Consider the following 8548-nt stretch of genomic DNA (forward strand, 5'->3'; position numbering starts at 1 on the left):
GCCGGGGAGGTCGCGCCGGAAGTTCGGCCCCATGTGGAAGCGTCAGGCAGAAGGCGCGCCGAGGAATCGTCAGCGGCCACGCTACTTCTGCAGCGAGCCATGTACGATATTTTATATTCTGTTGACTTTATGCAGGGTGTCTTAGCTAACTTGCGCATAGTACAGCTGAACCCCTCTATAAGAGACATGCACCAGGCACCAATGTTTTTTATATGACATATCTCTCATAATCATTGCACAACATGTGCACTTTCCTATGGCCTGTATTTTTTTGTAGGCACGCTGGTGTCTCTTATACCTATTTGTCTGTTATATCAGTGTCTCTTATAAAGGGGTTCGACTACATTACAAAAACAAACACTTATTAAACGCATCCAGTTGGGCCTGTATTGTTACAAGCCATTAGCAGGTTGTCTGGATGTTTTCTCTTGATGTCCCAATCTGTGTAATTAACAAAAAATAACATTGCCTAATTAATCTATATGGGCCAATGAACGGGCTCTGACACCTGCAAAACTTGCTCGCTACTTCATGCAGAAGGCCGTGGCAATCGCACTCTGCAAATATCACAGTGCAGTGCGTCGTGGTGACACTCCACTTCGAAAAAAAAAATTCCCACGATCCTCTCCTGCGTCTGTCCGATCTCATCGTACACGCAGTGACGAAATGTTGAGCACAGTTTGCATCACCAGCTTCGTCGATTGGTTCTGTACGCTGTGCGACACATTTGCAGTTTGGGGCGCGCTTTTACCGTGCCTTTTCACCGTGTTGCCAGGTTTAACCTGGCACTGCTCTGACACGAGGGACACAGAAGAACCCTTTCTTGGTCGTCTGCATTGTGGCCATTGTCGCCTAGGGGGTGTTGTCACAATGGGCTACCCCAACCCTCCTGGCTTTGAGAAGGGTGGGTATATAAGTCGAGCGAAAAACCAAAACCAGCCAAAGCAGGTTGTTTTACACCCTGTAACATTCTTATTGCTGCACTTATTCGTAAAACTCTTGTGGCAGCATGTCCATATCATACAAGAGTACAGTTATCATTTCACACATTTTTGACTGGGGCGCTGTTTACTGGCCAATGTTGCTGAACAAGCATTATCGTTTTCCTACTGAATATTTTTCACTAAAGGCACTATAGTGCCTTTACTAAAAAATATTCAGTAGAAAAATGTTAATATTTGTTCAGCAACATTAAAATATTTCATGTATGCTAAGCTAGCTACCTTGTTTAATTTTTTGCAGCTCTTCATTTAAGTAGGCAGAATTGAAATTACACTTAGTGCAAGTTAGCTGAAGCACCCTGTACACTCACGCAATGGTCTTGGCCGTGTAAAAGTCACCTCCTGAACTTCGTTAAAAAAGCCACCCCAAAAGTGTTTGAAAATCACCTGTGTGTTAGCAGCGCCCTTGGTTTTGGAGGAGGTTAGCAGCGTTAGCCTTTGTGAGGTGTGAGAATTCCGCAACTCTTTCTGGCGAAACACCCAGGCAGCTGGCTGGTTGTTAGAAATTAATTAAAACTGCATGCGACAATGGTGCCCCCGAGAACGTCTGGTTGGAAAAGCAAATGAGCAGAAATGTGCTTCTCGAGGCAAGCAGGGCATGTTACTGGAGATGGAGGACTCGCTTCTGCAGTAAGTAACAAAGAAGCAGGGAAATGACCATGCTATATTGAAGGACACAGCTATGCTATTTCAACAGCGGTCAGCGTCCAAAGTGAGCAATCAAATGAACGTGCATCTCGTGAAGTGACCACACCTTTCTCTCTGCCATCACACAACTACAACCTACCAACATCTGCCTCAAAACACAAAGCACTTTAAAATTTGAAATTATATTGCCTTATCACTAGTAACAGCGTGCAATGAAAGCATTGCCCCTATATGTTTGTTTCCATTCTCTTATGATATTTTAGTTGTAACAAAATACCACTTACAAATAAACTTCAGTTAAATTGACTAATCCAGTTATGAGAACTTTTTTTAAAATCTTTGATGCAAGCACTATAAAACCTAATGCTAATTTGCATCAGTTCAAGGAAATTCACTGCATAGTTTACTTAAGTTCTGCAAACATCTTCTGGGACACCATCTAAATTCTTCGAGGTCAGGTCGATCATGTTCAAGTACAACCTCTGTTTTTGTTGCATAGTTTTATCATGGCCTTTGCTATCAGCTCCACACGGTGTATCATGGGAGCTAATTGTTGAAGTCTTGATAATTGCCGCGGGAGCTACAGGCCTATACCTGCAACCACGTGATGGTTGTCATGAGTGCCGAATGAAATCCCCATGTCTCCGGGTATTTTATGCAGAAGCATGGTGATGCACCTATACTCCCGTACAAGTTTTCTTGGCAATGAAGGGAAAGCTACGGGGGTGGAGCTACTCTACATGTACTCCTCTGCCAAGTAGTCCGGTTCGGCTCATGCTTTGAATGATGGCCGGTCTTAAATAGCAACACTGCATTCAGTTTACTATGTCGGCTTAGACAGCCATTTGCGAGTGAAATTTGTCACACGCTTTGTCAACGAGTTGTCATGATAGCTTGATGGGAACATGCACTCATCGAAAGACGAAGACGCCATTTTGACAGTGTACCTAAAACGTGCTATGTTTTCACACATACAGAAATGCGAAATGATGCTTCGGGAAGTAAAATAATCATGAATATGTCCTTGGTGTGCACTGCCTCTCTTTATAAACAACATTCCGGAGAAAATAAGGTACTGTTGTTTTTTATGATTTTCATGCGAAAGATGCGAACACAATTTTGGAATTATATTCTTCTGTGGTGGCACATGCCCAGTTTGGCTCCGTAGCCTTCCCTTCATTGCCAAGAAAAGTTTTCTGTGAATATAAAGATACTGAAGTCCTTTTCTGCTTAGCAAAGTTCTGCTGTGGAAGGTGACAATGACTCATAATGACTACAGCCTTAAGTGTCCAACTGCCATAAAAGACTGCTGCACCTTTCACAAGAGCCCCAATAAGCATAGATTTGAATGCAAATATGTAGCTTGATGGATAACTGAGCTGTAATTTCATTTGAACGCTCGATCTTACACTCAACTTGTGGTGACGAGCTGCAATGTAGCTGTGTCAGTTCAGTGAACTATTTGATAAATTTTTTGCTGAGGTCCCTTCAAGTTTATACAAAAGTTTCACTCTAATTTCCCTGATAATATGCATCTTGTTGGCTTGCCACATTGCCAGTGGTGTTACAAGGTCCCATCGATGTGTCACCCATATTTTTTGGTTTTAATTATTCGATATTGTTTTTCTTTTCAGGTATATTTCTGAGAATGTAAATAGTGTTGAGGTGTCTACCATGCTTGACAGATAGTTTTGTTTCTCACTGCTGATTGAGAGTGTCGAGAAATGCATTGTGGAAAAGGGTCACCAAGTTTGTTGCCGTACCGAATGTTTCGCCCCTAAAAATCATATTGCCGAAGTGCGAGTCATTGGGCTAGCTGGTCGTATATTCGCTAAAGGTAACAACTGTGCAAATTCGACGTTACACCACAAAGGAACACACAGGACAAGTGCTGAAGTCATATTATATTACGTTATTATAATATTATCAATATTTCGCTCTGCCTGTAAAAACATTCTGACAATGTTCTCTCGTTGTGAAGAAATTTCTTTCTGCCAAGAATTTTATATTTCTCTGTCTTTCTCTCTCTCTCTCTCTGTGCTTCTTTTCTTGACCATCCAAGCTTTGGCATCCAACGCCGGAGGAATCTGCGCAGTGTGAGAGTGCATGCCAGGTGCCCGCGTTCGTTTAACGAAATGGAAAACAAAGACGAGGACGAAGCAAGTGCGCACCAGCTGAGTTAGTTCGGTGCATTTGCTAGGAGAGTGCTAAAGACGATTCGTGATGATGATAATTTTGCAAGTGCGTAACGCCATTACAAAAAGTATAACAGCTCCAATGTGAACTCGTGGTAATTGCACAGGTATAGCTTACCCCTCATACACGCATAAACCGACCTGCCCAGTGGAAGTCTTCAAAGTTGTCGCTCTCACGCCTCTCAGCTCGAAACCACGGGCACGTGGTCTTCGGTCCGGGGGTTCTCGGAGCGAACCTGTTCACGCTGGAGGCGCTGCTTTCCATCTGTCGAACAGACCTGGGTGTTCTCCGACGCCCCGACAGCCTGCGACCCATCTGCGAGCGTGTCAGCCCACATCGCTGCTGCACTTCCAGGTCCATACCGCACTTCATCGCGCTGCTGCACAACCTGTCTTCGTGCATGGACATCACGGCCACTGACGTCCAGAAGGTTTGTTGTTCTTAAAAGGCAACATTTTTTGCAATCTCCAAAACTTATACAACCCCTCCCCAACCTCATTATAACAAAGTTCTATATTACTCGAAAGTAAGTTTGTTATATCCAAAAAATCATTTTAAAGGTATATTCCAAACACTATAACTATTGCAAGAAAATTTTTTTACTTTATTATAACATATATTTCGTTGTGTCTGGGTTCGTTTTATCGAGTTTTAAGTGGGACTTCATTAAAAGGGGATGGCACGTTCACCCTACCATTAGCATTTTGGAATGGAAAATAGAATAAAAATATTTGGGGTTTTATGTCCCAAAACCAGGGTATGATTGTTAGGCACCGTGGTAGAAGGTTGCGAAAATTTTGAACATCTGGTGTTCCTTGACATGCCCTGACATCGCACAGTATACGAACCTATACATATAGCGTTTCGCTTCCTTGGAAATGCCACTTTCATGACCATTAGGCCAGCGGCCAAACACCGCAACCATAACTGTAACCGAGGCGAACAACAAAAAGTAGAAGTAGAGGGTTAATTTTCCCTATACATACATGTAAAATGATCTGTAGGAGAATATTTCAACGTTGGAGAATATCTAAAAAAACGCTCTAGAAGTTGCCGACTTTAAACCCCTTCCACCGCAAGCGACCCCCATTTTGTCGTGGCGTGCATGACGTCATGTACTGCATCTAGCGCCGAGCGTTCATCTTCTACCAAAATTTCAACTCCTGCTAATCATTCAATTCTAAGCGGAGCCAAGCTGAAATAGCTCAGCTGCATGCGCAGCTGATCACGAAAAGAAATCACTAAGAAATCACTCTCTGCGTGGTCATCAGCAGGATTTCCTCTTGAGGGGGCTGCCAACCAGTGTAGCGTTGCCGTTGGGGGAGAGAGAGAGCACTGGTGTGTAGCTTGGGTGAGTGCAAATGGCAGTGAGGCATGAGGGGAAAAAGTGCCTCTCCTGCAACCCGTTCTTCCCTAGAATACAGACACTCGCAAAGCTACAGCTTGCGACATCACGGCTCGCGAGGCCATGAGCATGTATATGAAAATTATTTGTTTTTAAATTAAGTGTTTTACGAAATGCACCAAAATTTTGCCAGATTGTTAACCCACAGTGATTAACTAACATACATTACAACTGAAAATTGGGTGTCATGTCTCTTTTAAGGGGACTGAAAGGGAAATAATAAGTTGAGCTAGGTGAAAAGATTGAGCTTGTGTAAGGATGAGTTTCTCCAATGCCTCCTCTGGAAAGATGCCTACGACTTGAGCCGAAGAGCTGGTTCTCGATCCTCTCATGTTCTCTCCTCCTCCGTTCCCCCAAACAGTGCCGGCTGCGAGCGCTCACCGCGGTAGCCGCTTTAAACCAGTTTAAACTTTGCCACCTCTGAGATTAAAGCAATGTCCACTGTCATCTCGGAGGTAAGACGGTTGTGTAATTGTGATGGCATAACTTCTGAATCGAGCTGAAATAGTGGTGTCAGCTGTGAGCGCTCCTTGCGGAGAAAATACTGAACTACGAGGAACCTCCCGTCTCTATGGTAATGCATGCGACGTTGCAGGCATTTTTTTAGAGGAGGCATTGGTTTGTTATTCTTTTTCAGAACAGGGCACTTGTGAGTGAGAGAATGACGCAATCGAGAAATTTAAGGCATGCCCTCTGTCAGGCTTGGGTACTTCAATAAATGGTCTCCGATCATTTTTTCTGATTTCTGAGTGGCTTACGAATAGAAAGTGATTTGCACAAACATTGGCAATAAATAGAGGTGCATTAAGTGCCAGAAATTACAGCCATGGCAGTCTCTGGTGCCCGCTTACTCACAGAATATGGCAGCCGAGGTGAGGACGTCAAGTTCTCCATTCGATGCAGGTGACTCAAATCGAGCAGTGGCACCAGAGGCCTTATAGCTGTTTTCAATATAAAAAATGTCATTTATTCGCATGCAAGAAAGCAGTGGTATACTCAAACACAGGTAGACGATCAATCTAACCAATCGACGTTTTGCTTCAGTTTCCCCTTGAGGAGCCTGTTAATGAACCGCAGGTAGTCAGGATTAATCTTAATGTCTCTCTGTCACATGCCTCTGAATTGTATCATAATATTTGCTCGTACGACCATAACCCCAGAATAGTATACCCTTTTAGCCCTCATTCCACAGGCTCAAAAGGTAGTTCATATTTGTTCAGTGAACTGGGAGCACAGAAACACACAACATTCAAAGAAAGAACTATGTGAGCGCTGGTTCTGCGTGGTTCTATATCTCCGTCTGTTGTGTGTTCCCGCACTGCCAGTTATCTGGACAAGCATGAATGCTCACGCCATGCCATGGACCTCCTCTATGAACTGCAGACGTGACTATAAGCATTATTGGTACTTTAAGGCCGTACGTTGCAGCACGTACGCACTGCAGCGATGTTCAAGCGGTAAGAGTGTCGGCCTGCTAAGCTGGAAGTATACTGGGTTCGATGCCCAGTGCCACTGGGAACTTACCGGTTTCGCTGATGGGGAAAGAAGTACCCCAGCTTGGTGCTCAACGCTGTGAATACTGTTTTGACAAAGGTGACTTCTCTTTTCCTCTGTTTTTCCTTTCACTCCACTCTCTTCAATGATACTTCACTGTTATCCCTTGTAAGTAGCAAAGAGGCATTGTTCGTCTCCATAAGTGACCGCCAGTATGAAATTTACCACCCCACAACGTTTATATTGAGTCAATGACTGTTTAAGGTACAGCGTTTTCTCTAGGGTGAATCAGCTGAGGAATTCTTTGCCGCATTCAGTTGTGAAAATTAAATCCCTCTGTTTTTAGAAGCCATAAATTCCATAGTGTACCTAAATACTATGTGCTAACATTGATACGATTTGCAGTACTTGCTTTTTAAGTAGATTATGACATTTATTTTGTGTTTTTTTAAGTGTCATAATAAGATATATGTTTCAGCAATGATGCTCTATATTCTTGTGTTTCATTAATGAACTTCATTGTTTAAATTACATGCCTCACAATTATGATAAATTTGATGGATGTGTTTTGATGGGTGCTATGAAAATTGTATGCATTTCAGTAGTGATAGTTCCTTTTCTCATGTTCCTCTTAAACACATTCCTATTTAATATAATTTTACTCCACTTTTGTTATAGCCCGTGAAGGGCTGACGGTGTCAATAAATAAACAAAATTGAAATAGTTCAGTCAGGGGCAATGTCGGGGTGTGTCACGTGGGGGAGGAGCACCCCCCCCCCCATTTTCACCTGCCCCCCTTTGCCCCCCCCTTCACCTTTTCCCAAAAGAAAGCATAGTCAACGAGCAACGCATATGTTTTCTGCCTCTCTGGCTCCGTAAAGGATATCACTTTTCATAGGTGCAACCCCAATTAAGAAATAAACCACGGCATCACTCCTGACTACTGTTACAACAGTGACTTATGCCATAGTTGTGCAAGGGGTCCTGCATTTGGATAAGTGCTGCAACCTCTATGTGTTCAAGTCCAGGTGACACGTCACTAGCATGTTTGATGGGTATTAGTGCAAATAGTACTCGTGGCATGCTGAAAACAGTCTCAAAATGGTCACCTGTTGGGCTAGTTGGTTCGTCTTCTTGCATAGGGCAGCGCAGAACTGGTTGGGTGGAAGGAACAGCTTCTTTTCTGTAATGCGTTCATTCTTCCCAATCGATTCCGTGCTTCGTATGCCGAACGGGAGAAGCAGCAACCCATTATGCGGCGCTGGTGTGTAATTTATCACCATCCGCCACAGCTTGCAAACTGAAATGCGAAAATTTAGAGCTTTGTAATGTTGTGCCATTTGGGGCTCAAATAAATAAGAGTCTGAGGTCTCTTGTGTCCCTGAGTGTTATAAACAGAGTGCTGCTTGCGAGCCGCAGCCCTCCTTTCCCGGGCCACGAATTCACAAGCACAAGTTTAAAAACATCGTTCGCTTGGAACTGGTCTGATCCTTCAGCACGTCTGTCGCAAGACGTAACATGTAATGCACACTCATTTTTAGCTTTGACAGTTTGAGTCAGATCAGCGTAATTTTGACTCCAACACTTAATACATTAGAGCTAACATTGCTGTTAGTGGCCAGATATGTAGTGACATGATGCAGTTGTTGTGACCGATTGCTAATAGAAGTGGTTATTTGAAAACAAAAATGTGTTTGAATGCTTGAGTTCTGTAATTGTGCCAAGCAAAAAAAAAAGATTCTGGCTATACCATATCAGATTATTTTTTCTTCATATATAGAAAAGCGTGGTCATAGATAGATAA

This window comes from Rhipicephalus microplus, chromosome 8 (genome assembly GCF_043290135.1).
Source record: "Rhipicephalus microplus isolate Deutch F79 chromosome 8, USDA_Rmic, whole genome shotgun sequence".
Lineage (NCBI taxonomy): Eukaryota > Metazoa > Arthropoda > Arachnida > Ixodida > Ixodidae > Rhipicephalus > Rhipicephalus microplus.